Source organism: Lepidochelys kempii, chromosome 1 (genome assembly GCF_965140285.1).
Source record: "Lepidochelys kempii isolate rLepKem1 chromosome 1, rLepKem1.hap1, whole genome shotgun sequence".
NCBI lineage: Eukaryota > Metazoa > Chordata > Testudines > Cheloniidae > Lepidochelys > Lepidochelys kempii.
Genome location: NC_136380.1, coordinates 326830180 through 326849432, shown reverse-complemented (window position 1 = coordinate 326849432; position 19253 = coordinate 326830180). Strand labels below are relative to the sequence as shown.

General features: G+C 41.7%; 1 protein-coding gene across 13 annotated transcripts in view; it reads right to left on the bottom strand.

The window, feature by feature from the left end:
• SRPK2 (SRSF protein kinase 2) overlaps window positions 1–19253 on the bottom strand; it is a 310148-nt gene that overhangs the window by 152052 nt on the left and 138843 nt on the right. For 2 of the 13 annotated variants that reach the window (XM_073328507.2, XM_073328509.2), the window contains one exon: window positions 3941–4054. The exons of the other annotated variants lie outside the window; for them this stretch is intronic. The gene's annotated coding sequence lies outside the window, so the exon portion shown is untranslated. The remainder of the gene's footprint in view (window positions 1–3940; window positions 4055–19253) is intronic. 13 annotated transcript variants of the gene reach the window in all.

The window sequence follows — 19253 nt, the reverse complement described above, 5'->3', positions numbered from 1 at the left end:
GTTAAAAATTGAACAAGTACAACACTGTTCGTAGGGAACCATGAATGCTCTCAAAGTCAATTTATTCACTCAGTTACATTTAAAAAGAACACAGCAATAGTCTACAGTAAGAATGAAGTGCAAAAATGTGGTTTTTAAGAATAATCATCAAGAGTATGTAAAAGATTTATAGTAGTGTTATGGGGTACAACCGTAATAAAAACTAAATGTCAAAATATACAACCACACACAAATAGTGAAATACACACGGTTAGGATACCGATATTCAGGCCTGTCTGTAAAGGCCTATACTCTAAGAATGTAGGTGTATTCTTATCACTTAGCTTGTTATAGAGGTATAAAAGAAACAATCAAAATCACTGTCTGCCGGTGTAAGAGCCTTCTCTTACTGTTTCAGAGTAACAGCCGTGTTAGTCTGTATTCGCAAAAAGAAAAGGAGTACTTGTGGCACCTTAGAGACTAACCAATTTATTTGAGCATAAGCTTTCGTGAGCTACAGCTCACTTCATCGGATGCATACCGTGGAAACTGCAGCAGACTTTATATATACACAGAGAATATGAAACAATACTTCCTCCCACCCCACTGTCCTGCTGGTAATAGCTTATCTAAAGTGATCATCAGGTGGGCCATTTCCAGTACAAATCCAGGTTTTCTCACCCTCCACCCCCCCACACAAATTCACTCTCCTGCTGGTGATAGCCCATCCAAAGTGACAACTCTTTACACAATGTGCATGACAATCAAGTTGGGCTATTTCCTGCACAAATCCAGGTTCTCTCATATCCCCCCCACCCCCATACACACACAAACTCACTCTTACTGTGACACTCTGAGGCCCTGTTCTTAGGCTAAGGCCTTTGATTAAGCAACAGAGGCAACCATAAGCTGGGAAGCGACCAGTCACATCCTCACATTCCAAACCAGTCACATTGAAATCAGGTGCTATTGGGCTGTTAGGAATACAATCCTGTCCTGATAATGCCTATCGCCTCCAGAGAAAGGGAAGTGCCTAGAAGATGTAAAAGGAAACTTAGTTTGATAGCATCCTGTCTGGCAAGAACTCACTTATCAGTAGCTGGGATGTGAAATCCTCATTTCTGTTAGGTTTCAGAGTAACAGCCGTGTTAGTCTGTATTCGCAAAAAGAAAAGGAGTACTTGTGGCACCTTAGAGACTAACCAATTTATTTGAGCACAAGTTTTCGTGAGCTACAGCTCACTATCATTGTAGTCCCCAATTCCCTATTGTTTGTCTGCATAATCTCTGTCTGGTTCTGTGATTGTTCCTGTCTGCTGTATAATTAATTTTGCTGGCTGTAAACTAATTAAGGTGGTGGGATATAATTGGTTACATAATTATGTTACAATATGTTAAGATTGGTTAGTTAAATTTCAGTAAAATGATTGGTTACAGTATAGCTGAGCGGAACTCAGGTTTTACTATATAGTCTGCAGTCAATCAGGAAGTGGGTGTGTGGGGTGTGTGGGGGGGAATGGGGACAGGGAATGGGGGTGGGGAAATTGGAATCATGTTTTGCTAAGGGGGGAAATGGGAACAGGGACACAGGTAAGGCTCTGTGGTGTCAGAGCTGGGAAGGGGGACATTAAGGAAGGAAACTGGAATCATGCTTGCTGGAAGTTCACCCCAATAAACATCGAATTGTTTGCACCTTTGGACTTCTGGTATTGTTGCTCTCTGTTCATGCGAGAAGGACCAGGGAAGTAAGTGGGTGAAGGAATAAGCCCCCTAACACACACACAAATACTAATACTAACGCTTCAAAGGGTATGTTATTTTTAATACTTTTTTCCCTCCCCTCAACCCACAGAAGCAATACATAGACTTTGCAGAACTTTTAGACTTGAGAGCAATTTTAGCATTGCTCTCTGTCATCCAGCTACATTGAACCCATGGCAAGATAAATCAAACTTCAGCTTGTTGATTCCCGGATCATCTTTTTGCTCCTCAGATCATATCCATCAAGTAGCAACAAACTTTTGCTGTGTTTCAGAAACTTTTAAGGCCTGTGACCCAAATAATCAACACTTCACCTAGCAGTTTATCAAGAATGTGGCAGCAGGTTACTTGTCACAAAAACCTGAAGAATCTGCTACTTACATGTAAAAAGAAAAGGAGTACTTGTGGCACCTTAGAGACTAACCAATTTATTTGAGCATAAGCTTTCGTGAGTTACAGCTCACTTCATCGGTTAGTCTCTAAGGTGCCACAAGTACTCCTTTTCTTTTTGCGAATACAGACTAACATGGCTGTTGCTCTGAAACCTGTCATACTTACATATAGTAACTGTGGAAGCAGACTTCAAGACATCTGTCAATTATGTGCTGAATAATTCTATTCTTGAGTGATATTTTTTCTCTTTTTAATATCCTTTAGTTAGATATTTTAGACCTATTCAAGATATATGATGCTGTTATGGAACACTGTCAAACTGTTGATTTCTGAAACTACTTTGTAAGTCAGTCTTCCTTTTGATAAAAGGAAAGGTCAGCTGGATATTGTGAAAGTTTAATGGATCACTGATGGTTGATTAAGTTTTATTCATTTGGTATAAAATTCCCATATTGTGTTCTAACTAGGAAGTACAAAAATATTAAGCTCTTGAAAATGTATGACTAATTATTTGGGGATTAATGATTTTGGAAGGGTACAATGCCATTCCCAATTAAATCTCATGGAATAGTTTTCCGTTGTGTCTGCTATTTAGATTTTTAATGTTTTATGGGACCGTGGGATAAGGTGTTATGTATTTTTCCTTTGTTCACTATTAAAATATTGTTTTCATACCTGTAGTACACAGAATATCTTTTTATATGTGATAATTGTGGTTGATATTTAGTTCTACTATGTGTTAAATTTTCTCTCTCCTTCCTAATAGGAATACTGAAACTATTTATATTTCTCTTCTGAGAAAACCTTCACTTGGTATTTTTTATATATATATTACTAGTATTGCTCTGATGACCAAGGAAAACAGGGCAGAGTGCGGGGGTGGCATAGAATTCTTGATGATACTATTCAGCTATAAAGTAAATGGGAACATAACTGAATATTTTTAATGAAATTCTTCTATTTGTATCAAATTGCTAACAGATACAGTAGACATTTAAAAAAATACAGCAAAGTAAAAGGTAAGTTAGAAAAGAATATCTGAGAGGGTTAATTAGTAAGAGTCTCTTTATGCAGTGATTTTTTTAATTTCCTTTTTATTTAATTTTTTTTCTGACTCTTCCTTGCCTGCTATATGCATCTTCTTCTCCTTGCCTTCAAATACCTGCACAAATCTCCCCCAGCCTACATCTCACATCTCATTTTGTAACTGGTCCCCCCTTCTCCTTTTCACTTTATCAACAACGGAAGCATTGATGCCCCTTCATGTCCTTTTCCTCCCAACTTTATGCCTTCTTCCCCCTTCCCCCTATACATTTCTCTTGCAAGACTCCCTCAGTGTGTCTCACCTTCTCTGTCTCTCTTTCAGGTTTAAGATCTCTGAGGCAGGGATTGCCTTTATAAATCTATTTTGTACTACACATCAAGATTATCTGTTCTTAATAATAATTTGAAATACACAAGTGATTTTCATGCACATTAGAATGGACTACTTTAGAATTTTGTTCACTTTTTTTTATGTAGACTCAAAAGACAATCCATATGCCTTCAACCTAAGAAAACTGATATAAAGATGGCCCTTAAAACTAATATTCCATGCTATGATGATGAAGTTGCCCCAGAGGAAAAGCATATCCTTATGGTTTTTAGAAATTTTTGTTGTGCAATATATACTTGAAAAGAAGTGAAGTTATTTAAGTCATGTTTTCCCATTTATACCCTTAGAGACCTAGAAATGTCAAATTAACTATAACATTCATAAATGAGCCGATGCCAGGAAGCTATAGGCACCATAACTCTTTAGAACCTACCTAGTTTTCTAGAGCTGGAGGATACTGGAAAGGATACTTCCATATATTCCTGGTTGGTTTCACATGGCCCTCCCTATTTGAGTATTTATGCCTTCTGTCCTGAGCACCAAAGTCCTGTCAATAAATGGAATAACCAATGCAGAAGCTATGAGAAGAAAGAAGCCTCAATACCAAGACTGTGGTTTTGAGATATAGTATTTAAAAACTCTATATAGATTTTATTCAGAAACGTAACATAGTTTAAAAGCTAGAATACAAAAAGGAAATCAAATATCATTACCTTTGTATATGAAACTAATGCATGTTTTTGAATAGATAACTAAAGTGATTCTATCTGATTAATTGCTTTTGATTTATAAACAAAAAACTTTTGTAGATAAGATCGGTAGTTTCTACATAATCAAGCATATAATGTTTGTTTTATTAATGATTTATGAGTTTTTCTCAGTTAAGTTTCATTCTCTAGACAGATTTTTTTTAAAGAATTAAATAGATGGTCAAACTGCAAAGTAACATGAAATTTCAAAACCCTGGCATCCCTAGCAAATAACTAGGCTGGAGTAAAGCACATTATGAAAATATACATGCAAACAACTAGCTGTATGAGGTAATGCAACACACATTAAAATGAAGCCTGCAGCTAAATCAAGCCAATGGAGAACACTAAGCACTGGAAGGTATGGTGTAGGCTAAGGCCTTTCTGCAGTAAGAAGCAGCAGCCATAGGAGGACAGCAGCAGCCATGAGCTAAGAAGCAGGGAGTCACAATACAATATTGACAAAAAGAAAAGGAGTACTTGTGGCACCTTAGAGATGAACAAATTTATTTGAGCATAAGCTTTCGTGAGCTACAGTTCACTTCATCGGATGAAGTGAGCTGTAGCTCATGGAAGTCTGAAATGAGCTGTAGCTCACGAAAGCTTATGCTCAGATAAATTTGTTAGTCTGTAAGGTGCCACAAGTCCTCCTTTTCTTTTTGCGGATACAGACTAACATGGCTGCTACTCTGAATACAATATTGGATAGTTAAGAAGCATTTCTGCCCTAATAGCACCAACAGTGACCAATCAAACAGAAAAATCTTGAGATATATAAAGCGAACTTTGCAAGATAACACTGTCTGGCAAAACCACTTACCAGCAATTTTGGTTGAAAAGACACCGTTGATTGCTTTTGTCTGTTCTTTAATTTGTAATACTTCATTTGTTTTCCTATAGTTATCACTGTCTATTCTTTATTTTTGTCAAAATTTAACTCAAGTAAGGTGGTGGGGTATGATTGCTTAAAGAATTGTTACGTAATTGGCTAAGATTGGTGAAAAATTGGTGTAATGCTTTAGTTTAAAATGATTGGTTAAGTTTTAACTAAGTAAAATACAAGTTTTAACTATATAAACTGGGGTCCAAAAGGAAGTTCTTTGGAACCTGACTCCAGGACAGCCCAAGATCAGAGCTGCCAGACCTCAACACTCTGCGAATAATGTGCAGAAGCTGGAGTCCCCAGATGATCTAATTTTGACTTGCCATCAAGAAAAGTCTGTCTGCCTTATTGGGAGTGGCGAGCATTGTATGTTTAGCATGTATATTCTGTTGATCAATTGTTAATAAATATAGGTTAAGGATATTACTGTTTAAGGCTCTTTCACTGGGAAAAAGTCCCGCAAACCCACAAGGTTACGCCCTGAGCCCAGGATGGGTAAGGATGGGTACTTAAATTGACCAGGTTTTGCACCAAGCCCAGGACAAATTAACTGGGTTACACCTTGAGCCCATGGTATGGTAAAGGTGGGGTGCCCTAGATTGTGTGTGGGTCCCAGAAAAATAAACTTGAGGTAGAAGATTTTCAAAAGCAGAGCACTGGTATGCAAAACAACAGTTATTTACTAAATACTTCTACTTCTGGCCAATACCTAATAGAGAGAAACAGCCTAGCAGGCAAGCACGCTCTTTATGACTTTTATGACGCTCTTTATGTCAACTTTCCTTATGGATTGCACCTTCCTTGCTATGACTACTAGAAGCACAAAATCTTTATTAGGAATGTGGAATTAACAGGTCTTAGAAAACTTTAGATTCAGGAAATCAGAAAGCTTCAGGATACAGAGGGCTTCTTAGAAAATTTCAAAAGGGCCTGCCTTGGGCACAGCATCTCTACAGACCAGTACATGGTAGAGCTGAGGCCGCAGCCCAGTGGACTCTTAGCAGAGGTGGCAGCTGAAATGCCTAAGGAACACATGAACAGTTATGAACTTTTTAAAAGACAGGCCAGAATCAGAATGGAGCTAACACCCAAGCATGACCGTCGGCGGTTCAGCCCTAAAGTGGAAACCGGACATGGCATTTTCCCGAAACGCCTACCACATTGTAAAAAATTGGGATGCCTGGATATCAGGATCAAGCGTTAAATCTCTGGAAGATCTGTCTTTCCTAATGCAAATGGAGCAGTTCTTAGAGATTGTTCCTGAGGAAATAGAAAGATGATGGGAAGCCCAAAACGGTAATCGAGGCGGGGGAGATTGGAACCAAATGGGCGGAGGTGGCAGAAACGAAAAAAACTAGTAGCAGCTGGAGCAGATATCAGAAGGAGCAACCCGAGACAACAACCTATCACCAGGGGCAGCCCAAGGCCCCACCTACATCCCAAGGAAAAACCCAAACACCTTATCGTCACCCCACACCAGTCTCCAGCAACCCACCTTGCCCCAGTGACCAGTCAGCTGGGCGATGTTTTAAACGTAATGAGCTGGGGCACGTGAAAGCCAACTGCCCCAAGAACCCCAAACTGATTTCAGTTCATTAAACCGGAGTCACACCAAAGGTCCTCAGGCCCAGATGCCTCCCAGGTACCCTCAGAGCGAAGGGAAACTGCGAGTGTGGGCGGGAAGGTGGTTACAGCATGGAGGGACACTGGAGCACAGGTGTCAGCTATCCACCAATCCTTACTGGACCCCAAATTCATCAACCCAGAGGCCCAAGTGACAATTCAACCCTTTATGTCAAAATCTTTAAACTTGCCAACGGCCAAGTTGTCTATCCAGTACAAGGGCTGGTCAGGAATGTGGACTTTTTCAGTCTATGATGATTATCCCATTCCCATGCTGCTGGGGGAAGACTTGGCCAACCATGCGAAGCTAGCCAAGAGGATGGGAATGGTCACCCGCAGGCAGGCTAAGCAAGCTGTCACGCCTAGCTCTGTTCCTGAGCCTTCCACCAGGTGCCTGTCTGTGTTACCAGAGACCCAGACGGAGGTGATGGAACTGGATCCCCTGCCAACGATTGCAACAGCCATAGCGGATCCAGTCCCAGAGACCCAGCCAAAGCCAGTCTCTACGTAAAAGAATGAATGGACACAAATCAGACATCAAGAATTATAACATTCAAAAACCAGTCAGAGAACACTTCAATCTCCCTGGTCACTCGATTAGAGACCTAAAGGTCACAATACTCCAACAAAAAGCTTCAAAAACAGACTCCAATGAGAGACTGCTGAATTGGAATTAATTTGCAAACTGGACACAACAAATTAGGCTTGAATAAAGACTGGGAGTGGATGGGTCATTACACAAAGTAAAACTATTTCCCCATGCTTATTTCCACCCCCCTTGTTCCCCATCTTTCTCTCTCTGTCTCACACCCACCCACACCCCTGAAAAAAGTTATATTAGCCAAAAGAAAGCCAAAGTAAGACAAAGCTTTCAAATTTTTCAACCTGTTTGTCACTGATGCAAATGCATCCTGACCTCATTAATGCAATTATTATTATTCATTAAAACTAACACACAATGTTCTTACAGTGCATTGGGTTGTATATAAATGGATCTCTTACAATCCCTGTAAACCTGTGTCTAGAGACTTTAGATGGTTATTCCATTTTGCCCCTTTTCAGGCTGTAATTATTGTAATTTTACAAACTACCACTCATCAACTCACCTGAGATGACTGAAAATTGGCCCTTTGATCTGACAACACTGTGACTGTCACATAGAACCACCTCCGACTGCAGACAGCTCTCTTTCTTTAGAGGACAGGAGGTGACCTTCTTCTGCTCTTTCACTATCATCAGAGACGTAGAGGGCAGGATGGAAAGTTGCAAGCCCTTCCAATTTCCCAAAGCAGCAGCCACACATTTCCCTCCCCCGCCCCCCAAAAAAATTAGCAGTATATGCAAGAGGAGTGTGTAGATTTTTTTTCCAAGGCTGGTAAAACTTGTGACACTTCTGTAAGGCTGAATTACTGAACCTATGATTCCATGACTGAAAGCATGGATTGAAGATCTTTCTTTTTTCAAATTTGCCAAAAAATAGTTTTATGGGCACAGATTTTAAAATCTGAAATAATCAGATGTTTGTCTACCTAGACAATTTCTTGGTCAGTCTCTCAATAAATTATTTCAGTTTAATTATCCTGGAAAAGATTGAAAGTAATTTGTGAGATGGATAATCTTCCTGTTTTCTCTCATGGAAAAGATCAGCTCTATAAACATGGATATACTACCTAAGCTGTCATAAATCTTTAAAAATGGTTAAATGTGATTTCCCAACTATATTATTCAAAAAGCTCACATGCAGGAAGAACATTAATCCTAGACTAAGGTTGCAAAAAAAGTTACAGAAAGGAGCTCATGTTCTTGTATCAAAACCATCCAGTATCCCAACTTAAAGACAGAGTTATAGCTAGATCACTCAAGGAGACCTAAAAAAGTTTATGAAGGCTTCATAAAGATTTTATTGCAAATCATTTATTTATTTATTTCACTCTTTATTTCATACATGCTCCACTGAGGTTAATTTAAACAAATAATCCCATCTGATTCATCCACAACATTAACACAATGGAAAAGGGAAAGTTAGTTATTTAAAACTATGTTTTTAGAGAGGGTAGTGTCTTTGAAGATCTGCACTTGAAACTAAACCACTGCTGATCTGGAACCTTCTGGAAAACTGACCACTGGATGTGGATGAGTGTGCTCCCTTATGGGGCTGAACGTTTGGGGTCAAAGATATAGAATGTATCATTGACCAAAGCAATTCTGAATCCTTTCCCTCTTATTTAAAATGTTAATAAAGACTTCTAAGAAGTAGGGAAAGGTGGAGTTGGGGGAGTAGAGTGTAGATCTATGGAGATGATATACTTGAAAAACCAGAGAATGACAAATCTTTCTTTTTACAAGAACTGCCCCTGCAGATCCCATTTTGACAAATTACTCAGCTGTCCAACTCACAAAAAGAACACAATTCGCAAAATGGTTCTCCCAAAACAAGCATTAAAATGGAATGCCAAATTAAAAAAAATACTGCTGCAGGAACTTATGATTAGAATATTAGTGACAGATTTGTAAGTCTGCTTTCAATCAAGTAGAATGTGTCCTCAATCCTTTCTGAATAAGGACAGTAATCAAATCATAACATGTGAATGCAGTCTAGTTCACTTAGCCTTAGGCCTGGTCTACTCTACGAGTTTATGCTGGACTTAGCAGCGTTAAATCAGAATTAACCCTGCACCCATCCACACAATGAAGCCATTGTTTTGACATAAAGGGCTCTTAAAACTGATTTCTGTAGTCCTCCCCAATGAGGGGATTAGCGCTGAAATCGACATCACCATTTCGAATTAGAGTTAGTGTGGATGCAATTCGAAGGTATGGCCTCTGGGAGCTATCCCACAGTGCACCATTGTGACCGCTCTGGACAGCACTCTGAACTCGGATGCACTGACCAGGTATACAGGAAAAGCCCTGGGAACTTTTGAATCTCATTTCCTGTTTGGCCAGGCGAGCTCATCAGGACAGGTGACCATGCAGACCTCATCAGCACAGGTAACCATGTAGTCCCAGAATCGAAAAAGAACTCCAGCATTGACCGAATGGGAGATACTGGATCTGATCGCTGTATGGGGAGAGGAATCCGTGCTATCAGAACTACATTCCAAAAGACGAAATGCCAAAATATTTCAAAAAATCTCCGAGGCCATGAGGGACAGAGGCTACAGCAGGGACGCAACACAGTGCCACGTGAAACTTAAGGAGCTCAGACATGCGTACAAGAAAACCAAAGAATCAAACAGACGCTCCGGGACAGAGCCCCAGACATGCCGCTTCTACGCTGAGCTGCATGCAAGTCTGGGGGGGGCCGCCACCACTACCCCACCCCTGTCCGTGGATTTTGATGATGGGGTACTCTCCGCCATGCCTGAGGATTTTGCAGATGGGGAAGATGAGGAGGAGGAGGATGAGCTTGGGGAGAGCACACAGCACACCATTCTCCCCAACAGCCAGGATCTTTTTATCACCCTGACTGAAATACCCTCACAACCCAACGAAGCCAGAGAAGGGACCTCTGGTGAGAGTACCTTTTTAAATATAATGCATGTTATAAAAGCAAGTGTTTTTTAATGATTAAGTAGCCCTGAGGACTTGGGATGCATTTGTGGCCAGTACAGCTACTGGAAAAGTCTGTTAACTTGTCTGGGGATGGAGCAGAAATCCGCCAGGGACATCTCCATGAAGCTCTCCAGGATGTACTCTAAAAGCCTTTGCAGAAGGTTTCTGGGGAGAGCAGCCTTATTCCATCCTCCATGGTAGGACACTTTACCACGCCATGCTAGTAGCAAGTAATCTGGTATCATTGCATGACAAAGCCTGGCAGTGTATGGTCCCACTGTTTGCTGGCATTCAAGCAACATCCGTTCTTTAACTCTCTGTGTTATCCTTAGGAGAGTGATATCATTCATGGTAACCTGATTGAAATAGGGGAATTTAATTAAGGGGACATTCAGAGGTGCCCGTTCCTACTGGGCTGTTTGCCTGTGGCTGAAAAGAAATCCTCCCAGAAGTTAGCCACGCGTTGTGGGGGCGGGAGGAGGGGCATTGGCGCTGAGCTGTTCACATTTGGCTAGCAGGGATCTTCCCTGATACCAGCCACGCAGTTGGGGGAGGGGTAAAGCGATCTTCCCAGAAAATTGGATGGGGGGAGGGGGTTAGTTTGGTTTCTGCTGCTGCACATAAACAGGAAAACTGCTGCACTATATGGCCAACTCAACAGGCTTTGCTTGGTATGGGAAAGGAGGGCGCTGCTGTTATGAAGGTTGCAGAAGCCGAAAGACTTTGGCTTACCATGGCCACCTGCAAGCCAAATTGTGTTGCCCGGCACTGCGTGTGTGATCTCTAACACCAAAGCCACAGGCACTCAATATAAGATGCAAAATGCGACCTTGTACCAAAATCACATGTAATGTGTATGTAATATGAATAGTGTTGTTCACTATGAAAGAGTATAGCCATTGTTCTGTAAAATGTATCTTTTTAAATACTTCACTCCCTTTTTTTCCTCCACCAGCTGCAAATGTTTCAAGCCTCCCTCCTCCGTCCCAAAGGCTATCTCAGATAAGGCGGCAAAAAAAAAAATGCACGTGCAATGCATGTCCCTCCTTAACCGCCTTCCCTCCTCCCCAAGTTCCACAGCCTCCTCACCCAGATGCCCAAGAACATGGGCGGGGGGGGGGAGGCTCCAGGCACCCAACCACTCCACCCCAATGGACAGCACAAGCAACAGAAGCCTGTCATTCAAGATGTTTTAAAGTGGCCTTTTCCTTTCCTCCTACCCTCCTCCCACACCCCACCCGGGCTACCTTGCGAGTTATCTCCCTATTTTTATAATCAATTAATAAAGAATACATGTTTTCTAAACGACAGTGACTTTATTTCCTTTGCAAGCAAGCTGTGATCAAAGGGGGGAGGGCTGGTGGCTTACAGGGAATTTAGAGGCAACCAAGTGGCGGGGGAGGGGTTCATCAAGGAGAAACAAACAGAAGTGTCACACTGTACCCTGGCCAGTCATGAAACTGGTTTTCAAAGCTTCTCTGATGCGCAGCGCTTCCTGCTACACTCTTCTAACGGCCCTGGTGTCTGGCTGCGCGTATTCAGCGGCCAGGCAATTTGCATCAACCTCCCACCCCGCCATAAACGTCTCCCCCTTACTCTCACAGAGATTGTGGAGCACAAAGCAAGCAGCAATAACAATGGGAATATTGGTTTCGCTGCGGTTTCTGAGCGAGTCAGTAAACTGCGCCAGAGACCCTTTAAACATCCAAATGCACATTCTACCACCATTCTGCATTTGCTCAGCCTATAGTTGAACAGCTCCTGACAACCGTCCAGGGTGCCTGTGTCTGGCTTCATGAGCCATGGCATTAAGGGGTAGGCTGGGTCCCCAAGGATAACTATGGGCGTCTCAACATTCCCAACAGTTATTTTCTGTTCTGGGAAGTAAATCCCTGCAGCCGTTTAAATAGACCAGAGTTCCTGAAGACACGAGCGTCATGAACCTTTCCCGGCCATCCCATGTTGATGTTGGTGAAACGTCCCTTGTGATCCACCAGTGCTTGCAGCACCATTGAAAAGTACCCCTTTCTGTACTTTTAGTAGTAAAAGTACTACTCGCAGTTAATGTACTGGCTGCCCTGGTGGTCTGGTCCCAAGATAGGGATATGTGTTCCGTCTATCGCCCCACCACAGTTAGGGAATCCCATTGCAGCAAAGCCATCCACTATGACCTGCACATTTCCCAGAGTCACTACCTTTGATAGCAGCAGCTCAATGATTGCGTTGGCTACTTGCATCACAGCAACCTCCACAGTAGATTTGCCCACTCCAAATTGATTAATGACTGATCGGTAGCTGTCTGGCGTTGCAAGCTTCCACAGGGCTATTGCCACTCGCTTGTGAACTGTGAGGACTGCTCTCATCTTGGTATTCTTGCGCTTCAGGGCAGTGGAAAGCAAATCACAAAGTTCCATGAAAGTGCCCTTACGCATGCGAAAGTTTCTCAGCCACTGGGAATCCTCCCAGGCCTGCAACACTATGCAGTCCCACCACTCTGTGCTTGTTTCCTGGGCCCAGAATCGGCATTCCACAGCATGAGCCTGCCCCAATAACACCATGATCTCCAAATTGCCAGGGAACGCGATTTTAGAGAAAAGTGTGTTCATGTCCTCATCACCATGCTTCCGTCGCCTCCTTGCCTGGTTTTTCAGGTGCTGGTTCTGCGTAAACTGCACGATAATGCGCGAGGTGTTTACAATGGTCATAATTGCTGCGGTGTGTTAGGATATAGATATTCAGGCCTGTCTGTAAAGGCCTATACTCTAAGAATTTAGGTGTATTCTTATCGCTTGGCTAGTTCTAGAGGTATAAAAGAAAGAAATCACCGTCTGCCGGTGTAAGGGCCTTCTCTTACTGTGTCAGTTTGTGGCCCTGTGCTTAGGCTCAGGCCTTTGGCTAAGCAGCAGAGGCAGCCATAAGCTGGGAAGCGAACGGTCACATCCTCACATTCCAAACTAGTCACACTGAAATAAGGTGCTATTCGGCTGTTAGGAATACAGTCCTGTCCTGATAGTGCCTATCACCTCCAGAGAAAGGGAAGTGCCTAGAAAATGTAAAAGGAAACTTAGTTTGATAGCATCCTGTCTGGCAAGAACTCACTTATCAATAGCTGGGATGTGAAATCCTCACTTCTGTGTTGTCTTGTCATTGTAGTTCCCACTTTGCTATTGTTTGTCTGTATAATCTCTGTCTAGTTCTGTGATTGTTCCTGTCCGCTGTATAATTAATTTTGCTGGCTGTAAACTAATTAAGGTGGTGGGATATAATTGGTTACATAATCATGTTACAATATGTTAGGATTCGTTAGTTAAATTTCAGTAAAATGATTGGTTAAGGTATAGCTAAGCAGAACTCAAGTTTTACTATATAATCTGTAGTCAATGAGGAAGTGAGTGGGTGGGGGTGGGCATGGGCATGTGGGTGCGTGAGATGGGAACAGGGAATGGGGGTAAGAAAATTGGAATCATGTTTTGCTAAAGGGGGAAATGGGAACAGGGAATGGGAGTAAGGAAGTTGGAGTCATGTTTGGCTAAGGGTAGGAATGGGAACAGGGACACAGGCGTAAGGCTCTGTGGTGTCAGAGCTGGGAAGGAGGATACTAAGGAAGGAAACTGGAATCATGCTTGCTGGAAGTTCACCCCAATAAACATCGAATTGTTTGCACCTTTGGACTTCGGGTATTGTTGCTCTCTGTTCATGCGAGAAGGACCAGGGAAGTAAGTGGGTGAAGGAATAAGCCCCCTAACACGGTGAGCTGAACAGGCTCCATGCTTGCTGTGCTATGGTGTCTGCTCCTGCTTGGGCAATCCAGGGAAAAGGGCACAAAACGATTGTTTGACGTTGCTCTGATGGAGGGAGGGGCGACCAACAACATGGCTTACAGGGTTGGCTTACAGGGAATTAAAATCCACAAAGGGGGTGGCTTTGCAGGAAACAGAATGGCCCCCTCAAGGACAGAACTCAAAACCTCAAGGATAGAACTCAAAACTGGGTTTAGCAGGCCGTTGATTCCACGGAGGGAGGGAGGAGAAAATGAATACAAAACAAATCTGGTCTATTTCTTGTTTTGATCCACTTCATCTATCTTTATAAATCTTGCTGGCAGCAGACCGTGCAGTACGACCGTTAGCCATCGTCATCTCCTGGGTGCTCGGCAGAAGACGGTCCAGTATGACTGCTGGCCATCATCGTCTCCTGGCTGCTCATTAAAAGACGGTGCAGTAGGACTGCCAGCAGGACTGAATCGGCATGAGATGAAACTTAAAAGGGTAATGACCTGGCTGAGTCCCTCCCATGTTTGCCCAGGTGCCCCTGACCTCATCGAGGTCAGTTAAAAGAGCACCCTGGACTACGTCGACGACAGCTACCAGTCATACTGCACTGTCTGCTGCGAAAAGGCAATAAGCTGCTGCTGTGTAGCAATGCAGTACTGCGTCTGCCAGCACCCAGGAGACATACGGTGACAGTTAGCTGAGCAGGCTTCATGCTTGCCATGGTATGGCGTCTGCACGGGTAACCCAGGAAAAAAGGTGTGAAATGATTGCCGTTGCTTTCACAGAGGGAGGGAAGGAAGGGGGGCCTGATGATATGTACCCAGAACCACCCGCGACAATGTTTTAGCCCCATCAGGCATTGGGATTTCTACCCAGAATTCAAATGGGCAGCGGAGACTGCGGGAACTGTGGGATAGCTACCCACAGTGCAATGCTCCGGAAGTCTACGGTTGCCTCGGTACTGTGGTACTCTGACTGTGCTGACTACGTGCACTTAGAGCATTTGTGTGGGGACACAAACAATCGACTGTATAAAAAAGCTTCCTACAAAACCGACTTCTATAAATTCGACCTAATTTCGTAGTGCAGACAAGGCCCACTCCCCTACTGACTTACTTCAAAAGGCCAGAGAAAAGTAGATTTTTCAAAATGATTTTTTCTTAATTCAGATGGCTCGTCTTATCTATATAACCGAACACTCCCAGCTAATTTATGAAAATTTTGAAAGATGACAGGTAATTGATTGGTTTAAATGACACTCCATGACAACCTCACTGGTAGGTAGGAATTTTGGGTGATGATGGAAGAACCACTTTTTGAAAAACTGTAAATGGAGGACCTGCTCTCCAAATGTGTAGCTGAGTCTCCCAGCAGATGTTATGGTAGCTAGAAATGCAGTCTTTAATGACAGATATATAGTATATAGTTCAATAAATGAATGATACACAATATAGCTATTAGATGCACTTTCAGTGAAAATTAGTAAAGCCCATCTTGACTAAGAAACCGCACACACATTTGTCTAGAAGATGACCAAGTAAAGGAATTTCTGCTATTGTTATTGAATGACAAAATAAAAAGCCTCCTTCTTATTAGTACATTAGTCTTTGTTGTTGAAGGCTGACATTACTGCAAAGTAACTTCTTGAACTTCATAACATACCCTTGTCAAGTCCTAACAGATTCTGTAGTCCATTCAAACAAATGTAAAAATTCCAGTTCAAAATGAGTATCTAGCCATGATTCTAAAATAAAAAGTCTCGTTCTACCAGTAAATAAAATGGAAGTTCCCACATCAGAACTGGGATATATGAGAACAAAAGCTGATGAAACTAAAATGGCACTTTCTGAAATATATAGATTCTTTTCCTTCTTAACTTGCTTATGATATGAGGGCAAAGTAGTTACAGCTGGAAGGCATCTGGAAAATTGACTCAAATTCAACATGGAGGCATCCAATTAAGAGCCTAGATCTCTTCTTGTACACTGTTTTCTTTTGTGGAAAACAAGTCGATCTATTTTCTGAGTATGGATTGAGCCACTGAATATATCAGAGAGCACTCATGCTGATCCTGAAGTCTGAAACTCAAGTTATCTGCCCAATAAGTTCTACTTCTCATCAATGTCAAGAACTGTTGGAAAAAGCATGCCTCGTTTGCACAGTCTAAATGATTCCTGGCAAAAATTTTGAGGTGCGCGCTCCTCCTTACCTATTCATAAGATACATTGCTGTGGTGCTGTCTGTAAAAATCGGAGCTAAAATATCCTTGAGTTTTGTCAGAAAGGATCTCAATACCAGACACACCACTGAATTATAGTTTATTTTTATGGAGATTTTTTTCCCTTTGGGTGAGCACAATCCATGCATTGTTAGATAACTCATGTGAGCCCCTAAACCCAGACTTAAGTCATCTGTCACCACCTCTCCAGATGGGGATAGCTGAGTACCAGAACCCTCTTTAGCATATTCTCTGAAACAGCTTGCCAGAGAAGAGACTTAGAATGTTTTTCAAGACTCATACTTCAGAGTAGATGGACTTACAAAAAGAAATGCATGTTGCACTTGGGTAGTGGTGAAGAGGACTAATTCTTAATAGAGTAAAAGGAATCACAAATATGAACACCACCACAAAACCCAAAGAACTGAGGAAAAATAGAAATGATCTGCTCTGATTTTGATCAAGTAGACATCTAACAACTCTTCGGTCTGGAAATCTCCCTCATGAAGAGAGAGCTATTATGAATCAAAGATTGCCTCAATTAATATTCATTTCTAGGTTCAAAGAAGAATAGATTTTTGTGCACTTTTTCAAAATCCAAAATTTCCAAACTAGAAAACACATATCTGAAGTGAATTTGAGACCTCTTTGGCAGACTGATTTTCTATTTGCCTGTTATCCAAGTTTGGCTACCTGTGAATATCCAATCTAATGAACATGTGCAGTTATCACAATCAGGTATTTGTAGAATCCTAGGAGTCATGTGAAGGCCAAACAGCAGAATTCTGCATTGCTGCTTGTTTCCTACATAGACCAGAAATTACTTTCTGTGAACTGGTTTGATTAAAATGTGAAAATATACATATTTTAAGTCAAGAGTCACAAATAAATCCTGGGTTCAAAGAATTCGATTTTAGTTATGGAATCTGAAACTCCTGATGTAGTGGTTTAGCTTTCACAGCTCCCAAATGGGAGGTATTCCTACTATATTTTTTGGAATGAGGAAATCTCTGTGTGTATATAATGTCTTCTGCAGTTTCCATGGTATGCATCCGATGAAGTGAGCTGTAGCTCACGAAAGCTCATGCTCAAATAAATTGGTTAGTCTCTAAGGTGCCACAAGTACTCCTTTTCTTTTTGCGAATACAGACTAACACGGCTGTTACTCTGAAACCTAAAAAAAAGTAGAAACTCTTCCTTCTATACTTAAAAGGAACCTCTTCTATCACCTTCAATTCTACAGTATCAAATCCGTTTTGTAGCAAGTTTACATTAAATGGGTAAAAGGGTGAGTGGAAATGAACTGCAAAATCTTTAATGGGATGTAGAATTGGATTGCCACTGACCTCAGTGGGGCCAGGATTTCACCCATGATATTGCCAAAGTGCCTCACCACAACGCTCTCAACCTTGCCCCGAAAAAGCGAGATGCATAACACCCACACAAAAAAAAACTGTTTTCAGTATTTTAAAAGATTGTTCGGCTCTGACAGAGAGGTTTTATAAAGTAAAAACACTTAAACTCCTAACATTATTTATCCAAAGTGTTAGGATATAGATATTCAGGCCTGTCTGTAAAGGCCTATACTCTAAGAATTTAGGTGCAATCTTATCACTTAGCTTGTTACAGAGGTATAAGAAAGAATCAAAATCACTGTCTGCCGGTGTAAGAGCCTTCTCTTACTGTGACAGTCTGAGGCCCTGTTCTTAGGCTAAGGCCTTTGGTTAAGCAACAGAGGCAGCCATAAGCTGGGAAGCGAACGGTCACATCCTCACATTCCAAACTAGTCACATTGAAAGAAGGTGCTATTGGGCTGTTAGGAATACAATCCTGTCCTGATAGTGCCTATCACCTCCAGAGAAAGGGAAGTGCCCAGAAAATGTAAAAGGAAACTTAGTTTGATAGCATCCTGTCTGGCAAGAACTCACTTATCAATAGCTGGGATGTGAAATCCTCACTTCTGTATTGTTTTGTCATTATAGTTCCCGCTTTGCTATTGTTTGTCTGTATAATCTGTGTCTGGTTCTGTGATTGTTCCTGTCTGCTGTATAATTAATTTTGCTGGGTATAAACTAATTAAGGTGGTGGGATATAATTGGTTATGTAATCATGTTACAATATGTTAGGATTGGTTAGTTAAATTTCAGTAAAATGATTGGTTAAGGTATAGCAAAGCAGAACTCAAGTTTTACTATATAGTCTGCAGTCAATCAGGAAGTGGGTGGGTGTGGGGAGGGGAAATGGGAACAGGGAATGGGGGTGGGGAAAGTGGAATCATGTTTTGCTAAAGGGGGAAATGGGAACAGGGAATGGGGGTGGGGAAATTGGAATCATGTTTAGCTAAAGGGGGAAATGGGAACAGGTACACAGGTAAGTCTCTGTGGTGTCAGAGCTAGGAAGGGGGACACTAAGGAAGGAAACTGGAATCATGCTTGCTGGAAGTTCACCCCAATAAACATTGAATTGTTTGCACCTTTGGACTTCGGGTATTGTTGCTCTCTGTTCATGCAAGGAGGACCAGGGAAGTAAGTGGGTGAAGGAATAAGCCCCCTAACACAAAGTATTTTTCTTTTTCTTACTTTCTTTTTCTTTTTCCTTCCTAATATGATGTTTTACATTTGTAAACAAGCATAGTGCAAAAACTTGATTCAAAAACAAGAAAATTGTGCCTCATTTAAAAATCTAATTTCAAAAGTTCTTACAGTAAGGTTGTCAGAATAAACCCAGACCCAGAATAAACCCAGATTTAGCAAACAAAATTAATTTGAGATAGAATCATAGAACCATAGGGGTAGAAGGGACCACAAGGGTCATCTAGTCTACCCCCCTGCCAAGATGCAGGATTTGTTGTGTCTAAACCATCCAAGACAGATGGCTGTCTAGCCTCCTTTTAAAAACCTCAGTGAAGGAGCTTCCACGACATCTCTAGGCAGCCTGTTCCATTG